At 34.9% G+C, this 24,458-nt stretch overlaps 1 protein-coding gene and 1 non-coding gene across 14 annotated transcripts in view; one reads left to right on the plus strand and one right to left on the minus strand.

The window, feature by feature from the left end:
* The window catches only part of ADGRL3 (adhesion G protein-coupled receptor L3), a 761,150-nt gene that overhangs the window by 57,708 nt on the left and 678,984 nt on the right, over positions 1–24,458 (plus strand). The gene's annotated exons all lie outside the window — the stretch shown is intronic.
* On the minus strand, positions 21,939–22,017 carry TRNAC-GCA. The gene has a single exon. It is a non-coding gene; the product is annotated as a tRNA-Cys (tRNA).

The raw sequence follows: 24,458 nt of genomic DNA on the forward strand, positions 1-24,458 counted from the left end.
GAAAGTAGGAGTTGAGGACTACTGTCTCTTTTCTCTAATGTTCTACTTTATCCAGTGGCACCTACTCATTGACTTCTTTCCATCTTTATTTTGAATAAAGAGGAACCCATTTATTATCTTTGTGCTGCTATATACCACCAATACTCTTAAAAACTGCTGTAACTCAACCACAGAATGATATGTCTTTTAAAAAATTTCTGGGCAAATTACCAGCACCTCAGGCCGTAGGTAGTGAGGGAGGAGATTTATAAATAGTGCACAGATGTATTAAGAATTGTGTATATATAGATGAGCTCAGACTCCAGTGCAAGGTGAAAGTTTCACATTTGAGATTTCTGAAAATTGTTGAATGCCGTTTTGATAGATATACTCATTAGGAAGATAATGAATGGCTACATTAAAAAGTTAGACAAATATAAAATCATTGCAGAAAAATTTCATCATTAATTTGTTCCATGCTGTCTTATTTCTTAAATATAATATAGATCATTTCATTAACATTATTAAATAAAAATAGTTGGGATGAAATTTATAATATATAAAATAGCATTTAATAGCTATTGGAATTTGTAGTAAAGATAGCCTTGGTTTTCCCAGAAAGAAGGCATTTAAAATAAATATTGTATTAATTCACTGCCATTTAAAAGAATGGGCTATTCCTAATGAGAGGAACCTGATGACTGATGTTTAATCTTTTTTATATTAGCTGTAATTAAATGTAAATTATTAAACATATATCTTTATATATATAGTACATTAGAAAAGACCCTGGAAATGTCTAATCTCTGCAAATTTTTGTGTATACTTTTGGCCCTTCATTTTGCAGGAAGAATAAATACTTCTAAATCTTTCCCATTTGGATGGAGTGTCTGTCTACCATGAGGTGCCAGGAAAAGACTTAAATGATATGTCATGTGCTTCTGGTCATCTAATGAAGCATTCAGTGCAATGTGCTTATGACAATGTTATTTGGTCACTTCAAGCTCTATCCATCAAAACTGTGGGCACTTGTTCCTCAAACAAATTAAAAAAGTTTCTAGCTCCAGGAGACATAAGTATTGAAACAGTGAGGAACAAACTTGCTATAAAGTACAACTAACTGGCCAATGGCAAGTGTAATGTAGAGCTTCATTGCTTCATTGTTGCGGATAAAATAGCTTTTGCTGATTTATCCATTTATGGGAGTTTTTAAAATTTGTTCCAGGTTAATTCTGACTTTCTTTGAAATAAATGGAAATCATTTTGAGATAGACTTGTTGGTATCTTTGACTATCTATGTGGTGTCTGAATGAAAAGTAGCAAGTAGATTTCAGGAAGTGTCCATAATAGTTGCAGACGCAAACTGTCCAATATTGCGAATTACTGCTCCATAAATAATTGTGGTTGGTTTCTAACTTTAATTTTATTCAGTCTAATAACAAGTGTTGCTGTATAGATAATTGTTGATGGTTGCAGACACCGATTTCATTCAATTAAGCCAGTAACCTTTTTAAGAAACTGCCTGGGAGATAGCCAAGAATTGCAGTCAACTGATTTCTAGGGGAACTGAATTGAATTTGCCTTAGCCTAGAAAATGTTCCATGTGGGCCTCAGCTGTGTTAATTAACCTTTTCCTTAAACTACCCTCTCTACACAGAACTCCAAATGGGCAAACAAAGCAAAATACCATGGTATCTGGATTCAGATTTTGCTCAGAGTAATTATAAACTTAGAAAGACATTATAAAATATGTTTGAGTTATATAGGAAGAGTATGAAGGGTGTTGTTTTTCTAAATCACATTAAAATTCAGATTCTCTCTCCTTTTCTTTCCTAAAGTCACTATTGTGTATATTCAACTACGATAAAACCCATGGGTATTATATAAAGGTATACTTTCTTTTTCTTATAAATCCATAATGCTAAATATTGTGCTTGTGGTATATTCAGAAACTTGGTCAAACGTGGTTTACATTGTGACATGGATATTATCAGAGGAGAATGATTGGCCTGTGACCAGTACTGCTAGTACTGAAATCTCATTATTTATCTTTTGCACTCTCCAGAGTGGGAGAGGGAAAAAACACATTGTGCTCAAAGTATGCATTATGTCCAGGAAAAAAAAATGTTTCCTTCAATAAACAAAACTTTCTTAGTAAGTAACCAATACAAGCTTGTCATGGCTACAGCCAGTCACGTGTAAAGTTATATTTTTGATCATTGTAGTAAGAGGGTAGAAAGTATTAGTGCAATTTCACAACTATCCATCTCTACCTGGGAAAGGTAGCAAGACAAAATGACAAACTCTTTAAATCATGCTCATTTCAAGGAGCAGTAGTAGATACTATCTTCATATACAGAATATTTGAGCTAATTTTTATTAATTGTATCAACTTGAATAATATTTCTATATTTCTGGGAAATTAGAATCTACCAACAATCAACTTGCTGAAACGCATTTGTGACATGGCTACAGATACTGGGTTTTGTAAATGAAGCTTCATGATCTATACTCATCATGTTCACAGCTCAAAAGATTATTTCCAAGTTGTTTTTGACTGACTGACTTTACCCAGCTCCATGGCAGGGTTGGCACCTACCTGACAATTCTAAGCTGTACCTTCTGGTTTTATGTTTACTCCATGATAGCAGCCGTTATTCCCTATCTCCCCAGGCTAAACAAAAGGGGAGTAGTTATATGGTGGCATTGAACAGTGGCAAAGGAATGTAGCAGTTATACTTCGTGTTGTAAATATCCTCTTATCTCTGTGGGCAAAAGCTCTTACTAATATAAGATGAAAAAGTATAGCATCAGGGTTTTGTTAGGGAGGAAAAAGCGAGATAATTGTCTAAAATGGGAAAGTTTTAAAATTTACTAGCCTTGAACAATGATGAAAAGTGCTGAATCTAACTGGCTTTTGAATCAAAGCAATATAACATACTGTGGAGGTCAGCTCCAGTAAGTGGAAGGTCCTGGCACATACAGTAAGATAATAGGAAAAATTAGTTTCAATCTCAGATTTTTGACCTTCAATGAAATTTCATTCGAAGTTAAGAGAGATAAACTTAAAAAAAAGATGATCTTCAAAATTTGGATTTTGGAATATTTCTTTTCCTGAGTCCTTGCAAAAACACATAGATTGATGGACACAGAAATTTTGGGAAAGTTATTCACAGTGGTGTCAATTTAATAAGGAATTCTTCCTATTCACTTTTAAAACTTACAGTTTTTAGTCTTGCTATGTTTCTGGGATGTTTATTAAAGCAGGTAGAATTTGATAACAAATTCAACAGTAATTTGTACCAATTCAGGTTACATTTCTAATTTTATGGTGAGTCTAAAGTGATTCCATTTTCAGAACAGTTCTCAGGGCTTCCTCCTTTTGCGGACCTTGCACAGCTATATTTTAAGGATCTTTCTGACCTTGAACTTGGTTCTTCATTTTATGGTCTTTCTTCCTTGAGACTACATTAGACAGAGCTTCATTTTCTTGGCCTTTTCTGTATTTCATTACTATATTGCCTTTGGAAGAATTTAGAGATACTTTAGAAATATTAAATTGTGCCCATACCTTTCATAAGGCAGAATATAGAACTAACTTTTTTTTATTGGGGGGATACTTTTTTTATAGAGTAAGGATTCTGGACTCTTGAGAGCATGCCATTGAATTTTAAAATTATTTCTGTTAGAAAAAGACATTTGCCAAATATTGCTTTGATTCTCTAAATTGTTATTGGATATTTTGGACAATTTGTAGACAGGGAATTTTCTGTAGTGTCTCCCATGTTGACTAATGTCAGTGCCTTTGTTCTTTAAAGTAAATTCCCAGGAACGTTACTGAAGTTAGGCGGTGGAGAGTTAGTGTGCAGAAGTGTATTTTCAGTAAGGAAAATGTGCTGGATTATTGCTAATAAATGAAATGTAATTGTTTTGAATAGCATTTTGTAAATATTTTAAATTTTGGTGTATTATACTTTGTAAGTATTATAATACTGAGCCGAATAATAGTTTTGATGTATTGAATACCATATTTTAACATATATTTGAGATATAAGCAGAGTCCAGCAAATTGCATAAGTGAATTACAGTGCTAGTTGCAGCTCAGCAGTTACCGTTCTAGTTGGAAAATGATGCCTTTAACTGTTGGAATATATTTATAAGAATTTTTTTCTAAAAACAAAACAGATGTCTCATCCAATAAATTACCTGCATGTGATATTTAAGAGTCATCCATCAGCAATTTTTTTTACTTGCAGTGAGGGTCACAGCTTCAATTTAGCATGAATAAAAGTCTGCCCCCTGCCCCGCAAGATTAATCGTGCATGTTTTAAGTAAGAGTTACACAGAGACAGTACTTACAACACCGGTGTGCCGTCATTGACCTCAGAGACTGGCCAACCTGCCTACACCTTCCCATTTTCTAGGGCTACATGAGCTCTAGAGAGTTGCGAAGGCCCAGATCTGATGCATTTGCAGCTAGTGTCAGTTTTCTAATCCTTGTTTTGGTTTCAGTTTACCTGCAAAGTTCTCTCCAGGTTCTAGCACAGACTGGAAAGCATGAGTTGATGTTGTCAGTTTGGTAAATCAAGATGCTATTTCTCTTCTAATATCATGATTCCATAAGAATTTTAAAAAGGTGCCTTCTTTTTATCTTTCCCTCTCTTTCATGCACTGGCTCATAAAACCTCTATGCCACTCAATTAAAAGGCAGGCTTTCTGTTGACTGAATCTCTTTCAGAGAAGGCAACATCTGTCTCACATTGGAATAAGGTATGGACTATTTTAGTACTCTTTAGTTTTTTATGTCAGTATTTTGATTAAACTATTGTAATTATACAGTAAGTAATGCAAACGTATCTACAAGGAGGTATTGAAATGCTTATAAAAACACAAAGTCCTAATACAGTAAATTATGCGGATGTATGTGAACATGCTCTTAGTCCAAAATCTTGGTAAGGAAAAATTGATGACTGACTTTAAAACTTATGAGTATGTATAATTGTTAGATTGGCCAACATGCCATTTTTATGATCTCATATAAATGTATGATTGATTTTCTAAAACATATGGATTCATTTTTGAGAGAGTCTGTAAAATGTGTTTTGCTTTTCTTATGAATTCAATTTACTAACTGATCAAAATGAGAAACGTATTTAGGGAAAACAGTTGTGTCTCAGTAAGTTAATATTGCTTCAGTTCTTTTGAAGGTTATTTGTACTTTGAGTGGGCAAAGTCAAGCTCTTAATGTAAAAGTCATAGGCTTAATATTCCAATTTGAAATAATTGCCATTTTTTCTACTAAATTCATTTTTTTCCTCCATGTAGATGAAGAATATAAAATTTCATCTCAAGAATAATTATCCCTTTTATCTGCTGATTAATCTGACCAAATCTACCACTTCTTACTATCAGTTATGTTTTGGTCTAGGATCTAATAAAGTGTATAAGACTTTATTGGACTTGGCTTTTATTTCTTGAGATAAATTTTATGGTTTAAGAAAGCTACTCATGTGTCTTAATGTCCTATGGAGATGCACAATGAAATATTTAACATCAAGTTTCCAGCATGCCTTTTCAGTGCTTAATAACCTATTCTAAAGAGAAAGAAATGGCTTTCCTTTTCATTTGATTCCAGTTGTGTGTGACATATTAAAATATGAGATGAATTTGGAAAGAGAGATTATATAAAGTTGAGTGTTAAACCTGTAATACAGCATTTATTAATTGGACAAAATAATTTTGAGAAACACTGATACTATCCTATGGTAAGCATATGATCAAATTTTTCACTTGGCAAAATTCTTTTAATTCTTTGAAACTAAGGGCATTAATTTGGAGAGCAATCTTAGGAAAATGAGTAATTTTGTCAACTTACTTGTTATTTGCCCTTTGTACCTAGAACTTTAAGAAGTCAGTGGTAAGTGATATTATATCCACTGTTTCTTAGGCATTCAGATAGTAACTTGTTCAATTAAAAATTCTTGTTAGGTCAGACATAATGGATTCTTGTTGTTACTTTAGTATTTATTCAATGAAAGGGATCAATATTTTTGGCCCCAAGGGAGCTACACTGATAAGAGACTGCAGTGAGTCTCTCTGTTCATTATAAACTTGTGGCTGGCAAGCGCAGTGTCTGCTGTATGACTAATTGTAATTATAACATTATAATTAATTAGACATTTTTTCTCCCTTTTTAATAGCACATATGCTTTGTTAGTACATTTTGCATTCTCCTCCCTTCTCTCTTGTATGTGCTCCTATTAGAAGAGATTTTTAAAAAGGAATTTGAGAACAATGGGTCTGATTTTGAGAAATTTAACTACCATGCACTTGAACTCTGGACAGAACCCAGAGTTCAAATTTGTTTCAAATTTCAGTAGATTAAATCTTTTTGTGGTAGTGTACAGACTGGTTATAACAGAGGTAGAGAAATATTCCTTCTTCCTTGTCATAGTCATCTTCGCCAAGCTTTAGATGTGTCTGTGTTTAAATTTAATGAAATTGATTTGTGATTTTTCTGAAGCATGGCATTAAATAAAGCCATAATAAAAATCTGTTTTGCTTTGCTACTTAAAGCACTTTCCAAATATGGCCTAATGCTGTATTCAAGTAATAATGTCACTTACAGAGCAAGCTGTCAGATTTGACTCGCTCTAAATTTGGCGAGAGCTATTATTTTAAAAATTAAACCAAAATGCAAGTCCTTGTCATTCCCCAGCAAAAACTTATGCAGATCATCACATTTAATCTAATAGATGATTTATTAACTTGCCATTTAATTCATCTAAGTAAAAGACTCAAGTGAGATCATCGATTTGAGAGCTGGCAGGAACCTTTACAAATCATTTAGGTCTGCTCCTTGTTTTACAGACGGAGAAACTGAGACCAAGAGAAATTAAGTGGAAAGTACAAGGTTATAAAAATAAAAAATTTTGCCAGAAAAGCCAGTTCCCCTAACTTCTTTTCAAAATATCATGTCAAAGAGATTTGTTACTGTTTATAAGAAATAGTAATTGTTTAAAATTCATGTAAACCTATTTGTTTTCAGACCAAAATTTGCTTAGAATTATTAAAGTACAAATAATTTAGACCCGTGGAACTTTCAAGTACAGTCACATTTAAAGGTCAGAATACTAGTATGCAAAGGTTAAATGTTAGAAACCAGGAATAATATTATAGCTTCTAACACTACACTTAAAATTGTAGGTTTTTGATTGCTTGGATTCTGTGTACTTCCTCATTTTCTTAAATGAAAATATTAAAGGTTTAAGTACTCACTGAATGTTGTTGCATGACATTAAATACCATGGGGGGCGTTGAACTTTGAGAGAATTTTACATGTGCCTAGCACCAATATTTTCCACACTGGAATTACATTGTTTGTATGATTCTGCAGTTAGTACTGTTAATGAGAAAAAAAATATCTGCTTACCTGAGGTCAGACATTCCTAGAAGCATGTATCTGTCTAATCATGGTGGTCCTAAGCATCACAGGAGAGGGGCACTTATCCTAGGTTGGACTTTGAATGTAACATGGTGTCAGAGGAAAGAAGAATAAAATGCAAAGGCAATTGGAGAGGTTGTCAGGAAATTAATGTTATCAGAAGCATATTTTTATTATCACTTTACACTGGCAGATGAAATGTAAAAATGGCCAAGAAAGGCAGAATGTCCTAAACACCTGCTATTGATAACAGGTAATACATACAGTAAGAAAGGCAGCATTTCCTTCAATGTGAAGCACAGTGCTTGCTATGCTAGAAACACCTGTTTTCATTTTTTATGACTTTTCCGAACCATTCCTTCACTGACCATAGTTATGTCAGGATTTAATTTGGAACACCTGATGCTGGTGACTTCGAAATGCTTTTTATATCATGCGTATAGGAAATGGTAATGGTTCTTTGCTATATTTCTTCCTAGGAAACTCTACCTCATAATAAACTGAGAAAACCTTTGTTTAACAGAAACAACAGAAAAGCAATGACACTTAATTGAGTATGTCTTACATGAGAGGAATATAAGATACCTTCTCTAAGAAAACGCAGAAGATAGCTGTCATTGTCCTTATTCTATAACATTAATGCCCAGGGAATACAGATAAGTAGTAGTAGAACAAGAATTCAAATCCAGCTCTTTAGAGTCTGAGTCAGGACTGTCAACTCATGTTTCTAGGCAAAGGTACAATGAAATTGTGAAATTCATGTGGATTGTAAATGTTTGCTCTTTACTATTGTATTGCATTGAATGTCTAAGTCAATGCCCTTTAAATTTGACAGAATCAACCCTGGTTGTTGTAGCTCAGTGGATTGAGTGTGGGTCTGAGAACCAAAGGGTCACCAGTTTGATTCCCAGGCAGTGCACATGGGAAAATAAAAATTAATTAATAAAACCTAAAATAAAAAGACTTCACAGAATCAGATGTTATGCAGCTTTTCAAACATATTTCACATGAGGTTATGCTGTAGCATTATGAATTATATGATTATGCAAAAGTGGGTTTGCAGTTGTAATTACACAAAACAATTTATTCTTGTACTGTTATTTAGTAATTAGTGCATTATTTTCTCAATGAACAATTGTAAACTTACTTTTGCTCCACTCTGTGTAAGTACCCTACAGCTTTTGGTGGCTTAGACTAAGAATATTGTTAAAGATTTTTAGTATTTCAGATCTTAAAATAAATGTGAAAATTTACAAAATAAACCCTTCATATGTGCATAGCACTTTGATGTACATTCAGTGGAAATGTTCTCTTCGAATACTTCCTCAGACAGCTTAAGACACACTGCCAATGAGAATCCAGCTACGGCCTCCGCAGGGCACCATGACGTGATGCTCCTGAAAACCAGCACTGATTTCTGCTGTTTTATTGACATATGCAGTATTTAGAATGAAAAGCAGGTTTTGAATGGCTGTGATTGTCAACAATATTGAATTTATTTTGATAGTTTGTGAGAAGAGAATCGTCATTTAAAGTAAAAGTTTTGGAGATTCTATATAATCAAACGCCCACTGAAGAGAATTCAGAGAGCAGTGTAAAGTATATTCTATATAGATCACAATTGAAGATAATAAGTTCTGGTCTAAATTATGATGTGGTATTCTGGTGTGGTGTAGTGTATCCTACAATGGATTCTAGTATTGGATAGCCTGGATTTTCTTTCTTATTCTACTTGCTAGTTGTAGATTTTCTTTCTTATTCTACTTGCTAGTTGTATGACCTGGGGTAAATTAGCCACACTCTCTAAGTCTCCCCATCCTCATCAGTAAACCAGAGGTAATAACAAAATCTAATTATTTTTGTTCTCTTTTCCTTTATTTGTTTTGGTTATGGAATGAGAAGGTGCATGTGAAAGCTTAATACAATTTCAGGCATAAGTGTTAGTTCCCTTATTTTTGTTGTTACTGTTGCTTATAACAGAGAGAGGACACATGTTGACTCACTCAGGACCATGTTTTTGTTTACTCTGTTAAGTTCATTTGATTTGGAGAGGAAAATATTTAAATAGGACCATTGTTATCGGTCTGAACCTCTCTTTTCCTAGGTTTGTTATTTGGAGGAAATTGCACAATGTATGCCTTCTGCCGTTGGCAGAAGCAAGCCACTGTCATGTCCTGGATATGGAGAATGCCAGTCTCATGTCTTCCACTCCCACTCTTTCCCTACCAGGGCCCATCTGCCCAGCCATTGCTGCAGAGTTGTACAGAGGTATCTTGTGCCTGATGGAAACAGGGCTTGTATGGAAAGGCCTTGTGGCATAGTTAGTGCATTGAATAGCTACCATCTGTTTCTTAGCCAATGTTAAAAGACAAAGAATAAAAAAAGAGAAGTGGCATTAGAGAATGAAAACATCATTTCATAAAAGCTGTGGTAAAAGTGTTGTTTATAACCTCTCACCCTCACCTTCCAACACGTGGTGTGTGAGAGGAGCACAGCTTCCACACTCACCATTTCAAATGCACGGATTCACAGCTGCATGTTACACAAACAGAGGTTTGAATGAATACTTTCTATGTTCACTAGTGTCTGTCCCTCAGATGCAATTTGTGATAGAAGTCTTAATGACACTTTGATATTTACCTAATATATATTTTAGTAAGTATTTAAAACAATTTTTTCACAACTATATCTGTTCTTAGGCCTAAAGAATGCTGTTTTAAGAGAAATTCACATCATAAATATTAATGACTTTAAAAATTGTGAAAATTCTGACTTTTCAATACATAATCTGTTTTCAGCAATCTTAGTTATCATAAAGGATGCTAAAATGACCTTTGGCTTTTTATTAAAAGGTGGATCTAAACGCACCATAATCAATGAACGCGGAGTTAAGAAACCTTGAAGTGCAGAGGTAGCAGTGCTGGAAGAAGAAGCTGCTGCAATTTGAATTGCTTTGGCAAGAAAAACTCAGCTAAAGTGTGAAAGTCAGAGAAATATTTGATGACAGAGTCCTGGCATAAGTAGTTTTGTCCTACCTTTCCACATAAAGAATCCCCAAGAGTTTAATGAGCAAATATAAAAATGATGAATGCTAACATTATTATATCAACCATGGGAGTGACTGCCCTCTCCAGAATGAGACTGATGATTTCCAAATTGTATCCCATTAGTGGAAGACAAGAAGAGAAGAACATTATGAGCTTTAAACTATGTTGGCCCCAAATTATAAACATAGGGAATTCCCTATGACACTGAATTTCCAGCAGAGTGGACCTGCTTATGCTTTTATTTAACAACTTGCAGCCTTATATCCAGCCCAGAACTCCTCAGTAAATGCCTTGAATGAAGATTGTATTTATCAGAATGATAGATTTCAAAATAACCTGTTTAGGGTTCACAATATATTCTCCCTGTAGATTTCCTTGACTATGAAAGGTAGAGTGCGAGCCAGGTAAGAACATTGACTGGACATGGAGAAACCTGCTCCTGGCTTTGCCAATAACTTGTTTTGTGACTTGAGGGCATTTTTAGCTTGAACTTTATAAAGGGAATATAATCAACCTGCTATACTATTCCTAGACAGTACATATTGTCCATAGTGGTTGGACAAAGTAACCGTTCTCTGTTGTCAGTATAGTTTGCTGTACTATTTAGACTTACACTTCACTTCCTTCTGTTATCAGATAACTATCTCCTCCATTACACTGTAAGTTTATCTAAGGGTAAGATCTTGTCTTTATCAGCTTTGACAGTGTCTGACATAGTGCTTTTTTATACTTCATGAAGTAATTTCTTCAGTTACAACAAAAAGTACCTTTCATTAATAACTACATTTGTAAGGGCACCTGACTACTGTAGCTGAAGGGTATTTGCTCCTGTTCTGATAGGACGTGCATACTGGAGTTCATGTTTGGTAATAAGGAGTTTACTGTCCTGACACTGTGTAATCCCAAAGGAAGCACTGGGCCTCTGGTTCTTCTGTTTTCTTTAAGCATCTGAGAATATCCTGTAGGATTTATCTAGTCTGCAAAGTTGTCTCTCAGAGTACTTTACAAAGTTAAATTAGATCACTTTAAAGGAGCATGCATGCTGTAGCATACCGTAGCCCTCACTGTTGCTGCACCCAGCTGCTTGGCTCATTTCCATAACCTGCCTTATTCCTGCAGGCCCTTGAGTGTGAACCCTGTGCAGACAGATCAGACTGGGCATTCAGTGACTTACATATCTAAAATCAAAGTGATGTCGGTTGGCCTCAGGGGAGACCCTGTTGAATCTATTTATTCTCTTAAAAATAGAAGTAGAAAACTAAATAAAGATTGAAGAAGTAGACATTTGTGACCCTACATTTTTTTAAAGCATTAGGTCTGAGACTATAACATGGGTCAAAGACAGGTGTTAGGGAAAGACAATAAACTGGCATCACAGTTCCTTATATAAGAGTGTGGATGAAAAGCAGAAAAATGGGCGATTTATTCTGGCAGAAGGAGGAGTAGGTACCTGAATGCAAAGACTGTTAGACAAAAGAAGTTGATTTTCCTATTCATCAACCAGTGCATTTAAATAAAGGTCATGCTGCCGGATAGGAAATAATACATTTTTCTTAGCATCTTCAAAATGTTGCTTTCTAAAACAAAGAGGTCTCTTTCCTCATCATAACTCCAGAGCTTCCCCAACCCCATTAGACCCATGCCATTCATATGCATGGATGTTTTAAAACATTTTAAATTGACTTTAGAGAGCTAAAGGAAGGGGGAGAGAGACAGAAGGAGGGAGAGAGGAAGGAAGGTAGAGAGAGGATTAGAGGTTGAGAGACAGACAGACAGACATCAATTTGTCATGCTAGTTATCTGTGCATTCATTGGTTAATTCTTACATATGCCCTGACTGGCAATCAAACTGGTCACCTTGGCGTGTTGAGATGATGCTCTAACCAAGTGAGCTATCTGGCTAGGGTCTGTATAGACATTTTTAAGCCATTTATATTTTGAGATTTAAAACTTATTGGGTTCATATATGTATGTTTGCAGTAAATGGTTGCTGTTCCTTAATGTGATGAAGGCAGATAACATGTGAAGTACCCAGCATAGGGCATGATCAATGTAGATACACAGCCATGTTGTTCCCTTTCCCCTTCTCATGAAGTTACAATGTGTGTATTTACTTTAAATACTGTGTTTTTGTCAGAGTTTCAGTTGCTCTGGTACAGTCAACATCTTGCATAGAACTGACTAGAAACCTGAATCTAAAGTCACAAGAATTTAGTAGAAAGAATGTTTGAAAAGGAGTCTCAGAAATTTTAATTCCAGTCCCAGAGCCACACCTTGCCAGCTGTGTTGTTCAGAAAAATTTATTTAACCTTCCTAAAATCCGCCTCTCTCATTTATAAAAATGGGATAATAATATCTATTTTGTGTACCTCAAAAGACTGTCGTAAGAATCAAATAAATTAATACATTATAAGTTCTATTGCTATTCTTCATATTATGCCAAGCAATGTAAATGTTAGGAACCCTTCCGGGGAAGATAGATAGACCTTCAGATCTATAGAAGAAGCAGTGGTGGCCTAATCCCCTGAAGGAAGACAGCCAAGAATTTATACCTGCTGTGTAAATTCTCACTTGTGAGGCTTTGTGACTGTGAGCAGTCAACAGTTTCCAAAGGGCTGGTCAGGAAATTAAGAGAACAGATTAAAGTAAAATTGGGTAATGTTTCCCCTGGATCTTTATACTTGAAATTTTTCCACTGAGACACAGCTGATCTTTTCATTTTTTAAAAACTATTGTAGCTGAGTTTGGCTGCCGGTACTCATGGCATGAATCATGTTTATATTCTGAAAAGATGGTCTCTTTCATCTGCCCTTTCTCTTGCTCTCTAACAGGCAGCTAAGGTCTGAAAGTATTTTTTTTTTTCCTCAAAGGTATATTCTCCTTAGATCAAAACTCTGGAGTTCTGAGCAAACATATTAATAAGCCAGTAACAAGTTTACTTTCAGCTATTCTGAGACTATTAAATATTTCTTTGCTAGAATTTGGGTGGAAAATCAGAATCATGACACCAAATTGCAACATATTTTATGAAACAGTGCAGTGATATTTCAAAGGGAAAAGAAACTGCAGAGACGGTTTTGAGCACATATGGAAAGGAGCACATGTAAGCATAGTGCAGTATTGAAACCGAATTTATGCCACAGGTTTTGTATATTTTGCATACAGACAAGCCAACTGGAGTTCACATTGAACAAGACTCTTTTAATAATAAAGTCCTTATGTGGCTACAATTTAGTGCCTTAAACATTGCAGCTCCATGTCTGTTCATGATCATAAAAGAAAGATATTTCAGACTCCAGAAGATCCTGTCTGTCTAGACTGGTCTCAAAAAGGATACTGCATTATTTGATAATGGAAGTTGTAATATTTCAGCTAAGAGGCAGCTCCTTTTGAAGTATAGAGATCTATTTGCACTGGGTCTTGAAGCCAAAAAGGTATCATTTCTGAAACGTAGTTTACTTGTCTGTAACGAAGCTGCTATATCAAAAGCTGGGTATTCATTAAGATTTCTGAGTGGTGTTTTGTTTTGTGATTATTAGATAACAATGTTTGTTTCCCTGAACAAGGTTCACTTTCTCCTGTCAGTTGGTTGACTGTTTTCCCATTCATGCATTCTGAATACATTTACTAAGCACCTTTTATAGCAGTGATACAACAGGAGACTGTCGGGAGTCTGGAGGAGGAAAGTGTCTTTAAATAGATAATATTTAAGCTCAGACCTAAAACATTAAAGCTAGACTTATCCTGTGTACCGCTGGACTTTACGATGTCTAAGGTCACATATGTAATTCCATGTGCACATGACTAATATAATACTCCCTGTGGCTGGCTTTATTGACCATGTTTGTTCAAGCCTTTTCTAGTTTGAGGACTTTAAGATTTCTGCTGCTGTTTTCATTCCTTCCTATTCCGTCTATTGTTGATTTCATTTTCTTTCCCTAACACCTCCACTCTTGTCTCATGACAAAAGCTTTTGGATTTAGGAGATAAAGGCATTGTTCTTATATTGGTTCTGTTAATAAATGTGTGATTATGGCCAAGTCACTTAACCTCTTTGGGCCAAAGTTGCCTCATCTGTAAAATGAGGATAATTATGTGTTGTAACCATTTCATGAGTACTACAAAACAAGTAGTATTTCAGTTTTAAATGTACTAATACATGTGAAAGGACTCTCAGAAGTAGAAAATAGGATGAAAATATGATATGTTGGCATACCTTTACCCCAGAAGAGGCTGACACTATTACAGGTGATATAATAAAGCCCAATCAATTTATTGCTGTTTAAAATAATTTTAAAGTTGTTTTTTAAAGAAAAATGATAATCTAATGGAAGTAAAAGTCCTAGCTTGTATAGGGTGCTGTTTTCCATCCATGATACCCCTAATATGTTATATTGCTCTTAAATATACTGTGTCACTTTGGGAGATATTAATAAGGGTTAAATATTGGAAAATAACGTTCTCCAACTTACAGCTTGTTATTATCAGAGACTATTTTTTTCTGAGAAAATTATTTTAGAGTAGATTGGCTTTCTAAATTACAAAGAAATTTTTATTGTGTAATAACTAAAAAGGTATTCTATACATTTTAAAATGGAAATAGACAAGTAATCATGTAAGTCCATATATACTTTAATAGCAAGGTATCAGAATCAGTTTATATACTTAGCAAAAAGAGGTTAATTAAATATATTGTGATAGTTCCACTTAGTGTAATGCTTTGTAACAATTGAGAGTGTTGTTATGAAATTGATGCTTATTGACCTGGAAAATACCTGAAATATTTTACTGAATAAGAATGATGGTTTGTGAAAAATGACCTACTTTTTAATAAAACACATTGATAGATACGATCATATAAAAAGTTCTGAAACACAGTACATCAAAATGTTATTTTCAGTTAAGGCTTCTAGTAATTTCTGATATTTTTCATTTTTATATATACCTTTAGATATGTCTAGACTTTTAAAAGTTAGAAAATTCTACTGTATTATCAGACAAAGCAATAAAGCTCTTTTCAGTTTTTAAAAAAAGATTGGATTGTGTGAACTACATCATGTGAATGAGGTGCTATTCCAAAGACCAGTAAGATTCCGATATCCAAAACCAGATTTGAGTTATTTTCATTTTTGCTATTATTTTTAAGTTTTTCACATGTAAGCTTCTGTTTGTTATGACTCTGGCGATATTTTTCTGACCTAACTTTTTGGCACCTCAAGAGTAAAATCTCTTGCACATCAAGTGGTATTCTAAAAGGAACTAAATGTTTTAAGAGGATGCATATACTCATAGGTTGCTATACTTTATACAGTAGTAATTGTTAATTATTATGAAGAGCAATGGGGACTTGATTTTTGGAAGAAGCATTAAGTTATGAACAGGTGTTGAAAAGAAGGCAGGATTTAGACTTCAGAAACCTCAGACTGAAGTACTCCTTCCTTTTGATTATTCTAAATGCCTTAATGCCAATAAAGCAAGGGCAGGAGAGAATAGGGCAAAGTAATTGGTAGAATTTTACTTTCAGATCTGGATACGGTGGCTGACCTTGACTGAGCATTGGTTGTTTATCTGGTTCCATCCTATACAGAATTCCATTTCTTATATTGATTTGTGGAAAAAAGTTTTTAATAGGAAATAATTAGATTTAAAAAGTAGGTGTGTTCCAAGGTTAGAAAATCTTCTCAGTTTATTATTGTCAATATCATCTTTCTAGAATCACTAAAGTGATTATTAAATCATTGAAACTACACATTTGGTTTTTCCGTGCTTGGCCCTTAGTCTGTAGATCTTCTAACTCGGGGAACTACATCTGGTCAACTTTTAATTTTTCTGTCTAGACTCTAAATAGGGTGGTTGACTGCTGTTTTTGCTTACCTTCCTAAAATGGAACGTTAAAATAAAATAAAAAGTTGTCATTTCAGTTTCCTGTAGTTATTCATTAAGATGAAGGTTTGGAATATGCCTATCTTGAAGTTCGAAGTAGAAGGCTTCGTAAATAGTCTGTAAAGAATCCATTTAATATGCCTTCATTCTTTTTCTGAAATACTGACAGTTGATAATAGAATTTTTAGTTAAAGAAGATTAAAAAGTGTGAGTCCCATAATTTTAATTGTGATTGTGTTTAATGACTGCTTTCACCAAATCAAGTTTAGGACTCTGTAATGAGGTTTAAGATCACATTTAAAGTCCACATTTTGGTATTAAATTGATTGGTAATCATTTTAACTTTCATATAAGATAATTTTTCTAAGGGTGTTTTTGCACATGTGGTAGTATGCAAAGTGGAAGGTCCTTCACAGCTTAAGTGTTTTGCTAGTTTTCTTGAATAATTCTTTGGAAGAGTAATGACTTCATTAAGGAGATCCCAATAGTTTTTTATTTTAATTATCTTTTTAAATTTCTATAGCAAATTATTTTTTAAATTCCTACCTTCTAACGTCATCTCATACTATATATAACTGTTTATTGAGAGTTAATGTGGGTCACAGATTTAAAATAAGCTTTGAAACAAATAAAAATCTGAAATTCCACAGTAATTGGGATTTGATATTGGCCTTTAGACTCAGAATTTAATCAACAGTTGACACCCCCGACCTGGAGTGTGTAGCGAGTAGTTGTTTCCATTACTCGCTCTTACGTGGCAGACCCAGAATTTTGTTATCCATTCAAATATGCAGATGTGAAGAACTCCCTCTTATTATGTAACATAAATTTTCATAAGACAGATCAAATCTCTTGTTTAATCATGGTTCACCTGGTTTAAAAAAATTACACAGTTCTTCCTTTGTATGTTTTAAGCCAAGGGGACTGTTAAGAAGTCATAATAGAAGGTTATGGTTAGCTGAATAGCCAATCACAATTTGTCTTCAATAAGTTCACCAGTAATTGTACCACACACTGATCAAAAAGATTTGGACAAATAAAAGTATTCTCTTTTTACTCTGTGTTGATGTTTTCTTTGCAAGTTAAGCAAAAATGTATTGATTAATCTTCCTGCTTATGAGTACTGTAGCTACTACTGGCTTGATGGCAATCTTAGCTTGCACAGAAATTGCCCCTTAAGACTGAGCATTATTCAGGGGAGCTGCCTTCCACTGTGCTCATGTTCTTTAACCCCAGGTTTTTCTTTTTTTCCCTGTTCCCTCCCCCACTCCCCTTCACCCTCTTTCCCATCTCCACAGCAGCTATCTCAGGGGCTGATGGCCAAGGGGCTGATGTCTTTGCCCATTCCCTCATCTCGCTGATCACAATTAGTGCCACCTAGTATAGAAAATGAAAGACCTTGCTCTCCCTATTTACAGGTTACTTTCAGAAATGGTACATATTGTTTAATTCTTCAAATACAGTAGAGATCAGACTAGTGGTTCAGACTTCACTGCTAAAGTTCAAGGATAACAAAGAAAACAAATAACATGGTAATTTATAAATGTGTTAAGGAAATCTCAGATCCTGAAGGCTTAAGTGTATTCACAGGGTCTTCTAGTTCTTAGCTGTTTTAGAATGCTGGGGACAGCTTACCCTCTATCAAGTGGAGTGGTTCCAGCATCTCACTGCCTCTGTGTTATGGCCCAGATTTCAGAGGACCATGCTCAGAGACCTTGATCTCTCCTTATGTTGACATGATTTGTACTGTTAAGTTTCCATACTCCAGAGCGTCCCCTTCCTTGTAGTCTCACAACTATATAACCATACCTGCTTGTATCCACAACCACAAGGCTGAGGTCCTGTCCCATGTACATAACTGAGCCCAGTGCATTCTAGATCATCTGTCCTTGATTTAATCACCTGCCTGTTCCAATGTGTTTCACTTCCCTTTTAATAGATGTAAAGTGATTTTTATGCTGTTATTTCCAGATTTCCTGCAAACAACTGGTCAAAGAAGCAATGATTTTCAGTCATAGAACATTCTCTGGAAGTAATAGTTCGCCATACCATTTTAACACATTTTATAGAGTATTCACTCATTGAAGAGGTACAGCCAACTTCTTTAACCACTGAGATTACTACACCCCTTCGGAAATATCTGCATCAGGTTGTTCTACTGCTTTTAGGTCTTAAAGAATGGGCAATTGTTTGCTTCCTATTAATCTACTGTAACTAATAGGGCCAATGTCTTCACCCATGGGTACAGAAAGTTGTAATGCAAATTTAAATAAAAGCTTAGCACCTACTCAAGGCATCTACCAAGTATCATTTATGAGCTGCATATGATGAGCCCACCTATGTCTAAAAGTATGCAGAGTTTTAAAGCTTATTCAACTTTTTGTCTACTAAAGAAATGGGAGTACGTATTTTTTAATGATTTATTTAATATGGAAATTTTAGAAATTCAATGTAAATGCTCTTAACTGAACTTTGGCTGGCTGTCAAAATAATTGGAGTGACAGTGAAAATTTCTAGCATTGGTGCATCTATTTATTATATTGGTGCATTATATTTATTATACATAATATATATTATATATATTTGGTATATTATACTTACTAAATATACTTATTTGGAACTTGGTGGAACTTGTGTAATAAAAGACGTTTTAAAAAATATATATCCTTTCTTTAAAACACCTAAACAAATGGTGAAATTGCATCATATTGGGGAGAGGTAGGAAATCACAGTAGAACAAATGTCAGTGTGTGTGGATTGACAGATATTGTTTATGCCTCCTTTCCTCCCTTTTCTTCTTTCCTTCTTCTTCATCTCATGCAAATTGTCCCCCACCCCAACTCTTAGTTCTCTCTATTTTTTGGTGTATTGTGACATGGGCTTTCTTTAATCTTTCTATAATAACTTGATGACCTTCATGTCCAAAAATATGTATTTGTAAGATGGTTGGCCATAGATAATGCATGGTTTCTGGCAATGAAAGAACTACTTAATCTGTAGAGAAAGAAAGAAATATGACTCTGGCTTTATTTAGTATAATGCCGTAACCACACTGAAAAAGACCATGTCTCTTGTTGATTACAGCAAAAGATTTACCTCCTGCGCCACTTAAACTGACCTTTGAAAATAAATGATAAATTTATCTTATTAAGTAAAAATACAGAATATTTATCAACAAATGGGAGAGCAGACACATATGGTTTTATTTCTCATCTCTGGAATACTGCTGAGTTTCAAGTCATTTGTATATAAAAAAGAGACAGAGTAAGGGGTAGATGTATATATTTATTATACTTTTTTTAATGGTGGCTAGAAGTAGTTTAGTAATTTTATTGATCTTAAACTTAAGATATTTTCTAAAGTATTCAATGTTTATCAGTACTTTTTTCTTCGCTTTCCTTGACTACGCATGCACCTAGGTTGCTGATGAGCCCATTGATTTGGTCATTAATATATTACAGTTTTCACTGAGCAACATTGTCTCACAGCCACACTTTGCAAATCCAAATCTCAGCACCATTCTGTGCCACTTGGTAAACTGTGTTCTGGGGTGGTAAAGCAGGGCAGTCATTCACTATTGTAAACAAAGGAAAACTGTGTGTTTTCTAATCCCATTATTATCCTATTCTTACTTTACTTGGGGATTTAAAAGTACCCAATTTTGAGCGAGACATTCTACTACTAGAAACTGTTCCAGATTTTGTGAAATGCTTAGTCCTTTTGACGCTCTCCTTACATTCCAGTGAACTTGAATTCATAATATAGTACCAAATAAGCATAGAGAGGAGACTAGTCTGTATTAGGAAATTAAACAAAAAATCATTTGCTTTTGCTTGACAGTTTTGACTTAGGCTTTTACTTCATCTCTTCTTTTTCCTTTTTCTTCCAACTCATTTATAGAAGATCTACAGAAGACTGTTTAATTCCCTCAGAATCCTTTAAAAGAATGAAACTAGATCTTAAATATATTAAAAATACTTTGATTTATTCTGCTGTAAAATTAATTCTCTTTGTGGTCAGCTATTTTACAGTACCTTGGCATGGGGATATATAACATATTTTATAAATATACTTATTTGGAACTTGATTTATTTTTTGGCTCATATATTTGAGCCCATAGAATATCTCATTTGGGTCCCAATGCCAAATTCATGTCATCCACAGAAAACAATGGTGTTCATTTTTTGATTAGAATATTGGAGTCACTTGTTTAGTATTTTTTCAACAATTAAGATTTTCACCTAGTCATGAAAGCTAGCTGGCATCAACCTTGAAATTTTAAAAGAAAGCTTGATTTTTGACAGTCATTTATTTTTTGAAGTAGAATTTAATCTTTTTCTTGAGAATTTTAGAGCATTTGAGATGGGTGACTGAAGTCATTAAATAAGAGAAGATAAATTCAGTCTGACAGTTTAAGATGGCACAGTATTTATGTACTAAAGCATATTGGTGAATTATATATAATTACCCAGTGAATTGGGAAACTATGTAAGTAGTTAGATATAATTATTCAGTCTGACATGAATTTTTCCCTTCATTTGTATATGTAGAGAGAGACAAAACTTTGTGGATGATTGGATGATTGTAAATTCTTACTTAAATTCATCATATTTCCTGAATTTTAAAAAGTCAATATATTTTTTCCAAATGTCCTAACTTGCATAAAGTAAGAAAAGGGGGAACCCCAAACTGTACACACGCACACACTTTAAAAAATATTTATTTTCAATTACAGTATACATTCAATATTATCTTGTATTTCAGGTATATAGCATAGTGGTCAGGTAATCATGTACTATACAAAGTGTTCCCCCCAATATTTCCAGTGCCCACCTGCACTGTACATAGTTATTCTATATTATTGACTATGTTTCCTATGCTGTATTTTGTATCTTTGTGACTATTTTGTAACTACCAATTTTTATTTCTTAATCCTTTCACTCCTACACCTCTTTCATGTAGTCCCTAAACCCACCTTCCCCTCTGACTACCATCAGTTTTTTTCTCTGTATCTATGAATCTGTTTCAATTTTGTTTGTTCACTCTCTTATTTAGATTCCACATACACCATATTTTTCAGACTATAAGGCACATTCCCCTACCCCCCAATTTGGGAGGAATTATGATTGTTAATGCTGCTGTTGAGTTCAGTTTACATTTATATTGGTGAAATATTATGTTATGTATGTTATTAAATATTTTACCATGTTTTTTGCTTCAAAATTTTTTTTCCTATTTTCCTCTAAAACCTAGGTGTGTCTTATGGTCCAAAAATACAGGTAAGTGAAATCATATGGCATTTGTCTTCCTATGACAAATTTTTCTCTTAGCATTATACCCTCTAAGTCCATCCATGCTGTTGCAAATGGTAAGATTTTATTCTTTATTATGGTCCAGTAATATTCCATTGTCTATTTGTACCACCACTTATTTATTATTTATTTCTTATTTTTAAAGACTTTATACTTTTTACATAAAAGTGAAAGGAGGGAGAAAGAAAGGGTGGAAACCATCATTATGAGAGAAAAAAATTGATTGCCTTTAGTACATGTCCCAGCCTGGAGGGAAGCCACAGCCCAATCATGTGCCCTGACCAGGAATTGAACCAGGGACCTTTTGCTTTGCAGGCCAATGCTCAACCAACTGAGCCATACCAGTCAAGGCTACCACCACTTTTTTATCCACTTGTCTGTTGATGGGCACTTGGGTTGCCTTAATAGTTTGGCTATTGTAAATAATGCTGCAATGAACATAGGGTTGTATATATTCTTTCAAATTAGTGCTTTAGGTTTCTTCAGATGTATACCCAGAAGTAGAATTGCTGGGTCATAAGGCATTTCTAGTTTTAATTTTTTGAGGACCCTCTGTTGTGTTTTCCATATGGGGTGTACCAATCTGCAGTCTCACCAACAATGTGGAGCTATTCCCTTTTCTCCCTATTCCTACTAACACTTGTCATTTGTGGACTTATGATAACCATTCTTTTTCTTTTACATATATTTTATTGAGTATGCCATTACAGTTGTCCCAGTTTTTCCCCCTTTGCCCACCTCTGCCTGGTACCCACCCCATTCCCTCCAGTTATACCCTCTCTTAGTTCATGTCCGTGGGTCGTGCATGTAAGTTCTTTGGCTTCTCCATTCCTTATACTATTCTTACGCCCCGTCTATTTTGTACCTACCTATGTGTACTTCTTAATCCCTGCACCATTTCCCTCCTTCCTCCTTTCCCCTGCCCAGCTGCTAATCCTCCAAATGATATCCATAGCTATGATTATGTTTCTACTCTGTTTACTTTGTTTTTTAGATTTAGTTGTTGATAGCTGTGAATCTGTTCCCTCCTTATGTTCATAGTTTTGATCTTATTTTTCTTACACAGTTCACTTTAACATTTCATATAATAATGGCTTGGTGAAGATGAACTCCTTTAGCTCTGCTTTGGGAAGCACTTTATTTGCCCTTCGATTCTAAAAGATAACTTTGCTGGTTACAGTAATCTAGGTTGTAGGTTCTTGCTTTTCATGATTTGAACACTTCTTTCATCCCCTTCTCACCTGCAAGTGTGTGTGTTTGTTTTTTTTGTTTGTTTTTTTTTTTTTTTTAGAAATCAGCTGATAGTCTAATCGGAACTTCTTTGCCAGCAACTCTCTGCTTTTCTCTTGATGCTTTTAAGATTATTTCTTTATCTCTTGGCATTTTAATTATGATGTGTCTTGGTGTGTTTCTCTTTGGGTTCAACTTGTTTGAGACTCTCTGTGCTTCTTGGACTTGTATGTCTATTTCCTTAACCAAATTAAGGAAGTTTTCTTTAATTATTTGTTCAAATAAGTTTTCAGTTTCTTGCTTTTCCTTTTCTCCTTCTGGCACCCCTATGATTAGGATATAAGTACATTTGGACATGTCCTAGAGGCTCCTTATTCTATCCTCATTTTTTTTTAATTCTTTTTTTTTTCTTGTTGTTCTGATTGAATGCTTTTTTCTTCCTTATGTTCCAAATTGTTGATTTGATTCTTGGCTTCACCCCTTCCACTTTTGGTCCCCTATAGATTTTTCTTTATTTCACTTAATGCAAACTTGATTTTTGCCTGGGTCTTTTTTTTATGCTGTTGCAGTATTCACTGATTTCTTTAAACATCCTGATAACCAGTGTTTTGAACCCTGCATCTGATAGGTTACTTATCTCCATTTCATTTAGTTCTTTTTCTTGGAGTTTTGTTCTGTTCTTTGACTTGGGCCATATTTCATTGTCTCCTCAATTTGACAGCCTCCCTGTGTTTGTTTCTGTGTTATATTGAACTGCTTTGACTCCCTGTCTTAGTAGTGTGGACTATTCTAGAAAAGGCACCTGTAAATTGTGAGGGGTGGAGCCTTAGGTAGTCACCAGGGTGGGGCAACCTTTTTTATTGCTTTATGGCTCTGTGGAGCTGGAGAGGGCTCAGAGAGGAGACAGTGCTGCCTGGCCTTTGGAAATTTCCTGGGAGGAAGCTGTCTCCTGGCACTCGCCCTGTTGCCAGTCACTTCACTTTCTCCCTCTATGCCACTTGTCCCTTCCAGCTGTTGCCCTGGTGCTGAATCTTAGAGGGAATGTGTCTATATGAGACCTAAGTCTGTTGTGTCCCCTTGAAGAGGAGTCTTTTGAGAATTCCACGGTTATTTCCACTTTCCCAACCCCCACTGGTTTTTATAGCCAGAAGTTATAGGAATTTACCTTCCTGGCTCTGGAATCCTGAACTGGGTTTTCCAGTCTGGAGCTGGGCTCACGTTCTCCCACGGAATCCCTCCCAATTTGTATCTACTACATGTGCATTTGGAACCATCCATTCCATGGCCTCCTGATGCCATTCTGAGTCTCCACCTATCCCACCAATCTGGATGAATTGGATTCTTTAAATCGGGGGTGTCAAACTCATTTTCACTAGGGGCCACATCAGCCTTGCGGTTGCTTTCAAAGGGCCAAAATAATTTTAGGACTGTATAAATGTAACTACTCCTTAACTGTTAAGGAGTTGAAATTACACTTGGCCCTTTGAAGGCAACCATGAGGCTGATGTGGCCCCTAGTGAAAATGAGTTTGACACCCCTGCTTTAAATTCTTGGTTTTTGGAT

This window comes from Phyllostomus hastatus, unplaced genomic scaffold (genome assembly GCF_019186645.2).
Source record: "Phyllostomus hastatus isolate PE091 unplaced genomic scaffold, TTU_PhHast_1.1 phas_contig_196, whole genome shotgun sequence".
Classification (NCBI taxonomy): domain Eukaryota; kingdom Metazoa; phylum Chordata; class Mammalia; order Chiroptera; family Phyllostomidae; genus Phyllostomus; species Phyllostomus hastatus.